General features: G+C 46.2%; 1 non-coding gene across 1 annotated transcript; it reads right to left on the bottom strand.

The window, feature by feature from the left end:
- Positions 1–1,509: 1,509 nt before the first annotated feature.
- LOC115870585 lies at positions 1,510–1,672 on the bottom strand. Its single transcript, XR_004046779.1, has one exon. It is a non-coding gene; the product is annotated as a U1 spliceosomal RNA (small nuclear RNA).
- Positions 1,673–4,833: the final 3,161 nt, after the last annotated feature.

Raw genomic sequence — 4,833 nt, 5'->3', positions numbered from 1 at the left:
GTTGACATCACTTGTTTAACTAGCACTAACATGCATTAGATGTGTATCGTCTGAGAGACAGTTACAAAATGTTTTCTTCGTTGCCAATGCCAAAAATGCCACTGTTCATTAAGTCCAAACAATGGTGGTCGAATTCTAACAACTGATCAACAATGTGAACTTTGATAAGCAGTTCTCAATAAGCAGTTCGCAACAATTATTTGTTATTATTAAAGTTTAACATTATAAAATTTACAAAAATAATATAAAACTCATATCCTGGTGAAATAGCCACATGGCAGCCGAAAACTCCCATTCTCCTGCCGTTCCCTAGCTTGTAGTGCATTCTTTCCAAAAATTGGGACTTTTTAAAAACGCCGCAGGATGCACTTGGACTTGTGTTAGTTCTTCGAGGAACACTGTTCTAAGCCGCTTTGGATCTAGACTTGCTCCCCTCATGTGGTAGGGGGTAAGGTTGACTAAACTTAAAATAGGGATAGGAGTTTTATTGTTTATTCCCCCCTCCAACTGTATACGGTTCTGAGCATTGGAGGGCCACAGATGTACAAATTAATTTGTCTAATAAGTTGTATTATATTGTGGATTAGGGGAATCTTGGGGTATAAAACCTGCATTGTTTATAATTTTTCATTACCTGATTGTGGGATTATAAAAAGACTTTTCCCCAGCTTTGTCTCCCCCAAAGACATGCCAAATATTAGGTGGTTTTTGCTCACAGAAGCTTAGAGACATCCTCCCTGAAGGCAGTTAGTCATCAGACTAAGGTGGACCCCACTCCCTGTTGTTCAGGACAATGGGCTACTTCTCCCTAAAGGCTTTCTGACCATTAGCTTGGTTCTTGTAGGTGGGGTTCTCATCCTACTGATAATGGTTTCTATTGAGATCCAGAGAACAAATCAAACTGGCTCAGTGATATCCAAAGTTGGGCTGCCATCCTGAATCTAGGATATGCCCATCATGTCACAGGTCTACCCCCAATCCCTCCTCTTCCTATTGCGTGTATATCCCTAGATTGTCCCCCTCTCATTGCTGTCTAACCTATAGTGTAAACCCTTCCTGTGACTTATGTCTTTATCTGTAATTAGTGGGTTTGCACTCCCCCCAAAGGTATGTAGTCCTGGGTTAGCAATAAAGAGCTCTCTCAGGCTCCCCTCTTGGCCTCTCTGTTTCCCCTCTCTTCTCCCGTCCTCAATGCCCTGTTCCCTTTCCCCTTGTTCTCCTTCCCTTCCCCCTCTCTCCACGTGGACCACCAAGTGAGGCTGAGGTGAGCATTGCTACCATGAATTGTGTCTCACTCCGTTATTTAAATCTCTTCTATATTTCATGCTTTCAATGACTTTATTATTAATATATATATATCAACCGTACAATTGTGCCTATCGAACCCAGGATTACTGGTGGGGGGCTGGCACCCCCTCCAACCACACCTGACTATGGCTGTAAATTGCTCAGTTTCTGTAGTCTTCAGGGAATAATATAGATATTCTTTTTTGTTCTTTTTTCTGGAAAAACGGAAGAGCGCGAACGCAGCCCCCACTACCACAAAGTATGCAGTCGAGTTTCCTGCATTTGGGGAAATCACAGGGATCAGCACCCCCGCAGTGCACTGGGCGAGCCTCACCCTGGGAAAACCACCGTCCTGATCATGGTGTCTCCCATGCCTGGTCAGTAGAATATATCTATTCTTATGTCGCTGTGATTTGGGGCTTAGCAAGGGTATGATATTTTTTATCACGATCTTTGATTAGTGTAAAAAAACGTATCTGCCCGTTTTCCCATAGAAATTGCTGCGACTTTCTAGTTCCCATGTATGATGGTTTCAGTAGCCACTCCCTTTTGATGACCAATCTAGCCCTGAAAACTTGACAGGTCTGCTGGTCCGTGTACCTTTTTTTGGTTGACTGTCCACTCCTGGTCCTGTAGATGTTTGACCAAAAATTATAAATCTCTGTTAAGATGCAAATGGTTATTGTTGGTTAATAGGATATCCTCTATGCAAAGAAATTGTTTGTTAATTCAAACAATTGTCCCGCTAGCGTGGTGTGTGTTATGGCTGGACTATTCAAATTTCCTGTAGTATCCTAGAAAATTTATATTGTATGATTTGCCATGTGAAAAGATAAATTCTTGTTACTTCTCATCTATAGGTATTGTGAAAAACATATCTGGTATGTCTATTTTAGCGTAGGAATGTTCTCCCGAAGTTGCTATAAGGTTTAGTATTTCTGAAGCATGTGGTAAATTACTTAGGTTTTTAGGAGAGTTTTCATTTACATAATTTCAAATCATCAGTAGTAATAATGTATTTCCCATTTGGCTTTTTTACCGTCCGTATGTGTGAGTTATATTTGAATGCAGAGCACCTTCTGTTTCCAATGGTTTGGTTTTTTCCCATTTATTTCAACACGTCCTCCTTTCAGGGGATATTGTGCTACCCAGTGCGTTTTATCGGGTGTGGGTAGTACTATAGGTGTCTTGTTATCTTGAGCTAATGCCCATTTATATTCTTTCATATGTTTGATGGGCCTCCAATTCAGGAAAAATGTCCATGCCAACAATGTGTGGCAGGTGGGGTCCCATGACAATCTCTCCTGGAATTAGTTTATCATATATTTTTCACTGTATGGCCATTTGATGTGCTTTGGTTATCAGGTTGGTTACCCCTTTTATATCTATTTTATTGGAGGACTCTTCTAGTCCTTGTCTCACGGAAAGCTAAGGCCCCGTGTCAATTAAATATTTTCCTGTGCCGTCCTTACCATTCACTGTAGATGCATGTTTTATGTATGGTCTATGGTCTCTTGTCAATTTCTGTGTCCGCCACAAGGGGTCACGTTCATCCTTCATTGCCAATTTCCCACCAGTGCCCTTTGCTTCTGAAGACAGAAAACAGGGAGGCCAAAGGCCACAGGGTCCTTTATGGTTGTTTTTGCAGACATCCTCAGTGCCCACCCCAGGTGAGGAACCCTTACCAGACACAGGTTGTGGGAGGCCCCCAGGGGAAGGGCAGGGCAGCCTTCACACACCCTCTCTGGGAGGTCATCCAACACCTACATGCCCACACACCTAGGCAAGCAGTGGCACAAATTGTCCCTTCTGGGTTCCCAAGATTCCAGCTCTTTTGGGGAGTAGAAAGCCTCCTCATTTTCCCTCAGAGGGACTGATTGTTTTGAACTGGTGACCTTCAAGTTGGCAGCCAATGGGTTACCACGATGCCAGCAGGGACACATTCATTTACTCACCCTTCCGAGCACTCACAGATGTTTCCTGAGCCACTACCACCTTTCTTGGGGTGTTTGAAGCTTGAATGAAGTGATGCGGGAATCATGGCCCTGTGATGTCTTCATTCCCTGCCATCCCTGACGTATTCCCCAACGGAAGTGACTAACAGCCTCCTGGACCTCCCACAGCTGCAGGCTGGGCCCCTGTGCAGCCTCATTTGGGTGCGTTCGAGGAGTTTAGGGTGTCTGTGTTGTACCTCTTTCCCTCAAAACAGGTGTGTTGATGTCCTACCCTCCCGACACTCAACATGTGGCTCTAGTTAGCAATAAGGCTTTTGCAGAGGTAATCCGTTATCACAAGGTCATGCTAAAGTTGGGTGGATCCTCATCTCCGTGTGATTGCTGTCCTAAGAAGTGAAGAAGAAAACCAGGGACATGCAGAAAGAATTGTTACGTGAAACCAAAGGCAAAGGCTGGAGTGAGCGACACTGCCCAGGACAAGGAGCACCTCCTCTGGGTGAGGTGGGGTGGGGTGTGTTGGAAGCTGCACAAGGGCAGGACAGTCAGGACTGCTGGCACCGCACACGCTGAGGAAAGCAATGGCTGGGGTTGCAAGCCCCTGACTTGTGCATTGTGTTAGGGCAACCCTAGCCGATGAGCACAGCTACTCCGGGCTCTTCCCTCCTCTCCCATCCCTGGGGCCTGGTACCAAATCAAGCATATCAAAGCCAGACTCTGTGTAATTAGAGGAGCCATAGAGCCAACACCGTCCTGTGCAGTTTGCATGTATTCTTGTGAACTCCAATCACCATCACTGTCCAGTGGAGGCTCTAGACTTGCTTTGGGGGTCAGAGGGCTGGCGGAGGGTGGGAATGGGGCTAGAGCGGGTGTGAGGAGCAACTCTCTTGTTTTAAGAGAGTTACACGGCTGTGTCTTTGGGGGAGCCGGAAGATGCATCCCCACATGTTTGCTTGGGTCACATGTATAGGGGCTACTATGAGGAGTGTGAGTGGAGAATAGGAACACAGTAAGCCGCCAGCCCCCGTTTGGGGACCTGAAGACTCTCAGACCTCTGACTCTCCTCTCTGCCTTCCTCTCATTTCCTTTCTTAGCGGAAAGCCAAGTCCCAGGTGAATTCCACAGGGCCAGGGTGGAAGTCCCAAACGGCAGAGGGCATTAGAGCCTGGGGGCAGGAACCTCCAGCCACCTCAGCCCTCCTCGGCTTTCAGAGGCCTGGTTTGCAGAAATGCAGACCATCCTTCCAGATACAAGTATGTTCTAGTTCCTGCCGACAAAGACTTACACTTAGTAATTCTCATCTGACCCTGATCACACTCAGTGCTTGATTGGAATCTATTGATTCTGTCATAGAAAAAAACAAAGCCGCCTGATTTCCCCCTCTAGTCTTGTGCTTGCTTAGTATAAAAGCCCCGCCCGCCTGTGTCTCGCAGGCCGAAACCTGCACTTCTTTGCTCCGCTCCATGGCCAGTTCTTTCTCCCCCCACCGTGGGTGCTGACGGCCCCTGCCAGGCTGCACATGGGCTCCGGGTTTTATTGCTGTCCTTTGCTGGTCTCTGTTCAGGCCATTTGCTCTCCCAAAGACCAGAAGGGA

Source organism: Echinops telfairi, unplaced genomic scaffold, assembly GCF_000313985.2.
Source record: "Echinops telfairi isolate 266 unplaced genomic scaffold, ASM31398v2 ScPeMD7_2010;HRSCAF=2546, whole genome shotgun sequence".
NCBI lineage: Eukaryota > Metazoa > Chordata > Mammalia > Afrosoricida > Tenrecidae > Echinops > Echinops telfairi.
The sequence above is the reverse complement of the archived record's forward strand: the minus strand, read 5'-3'. Positions and strand labels throughout refer to the sequence as shown.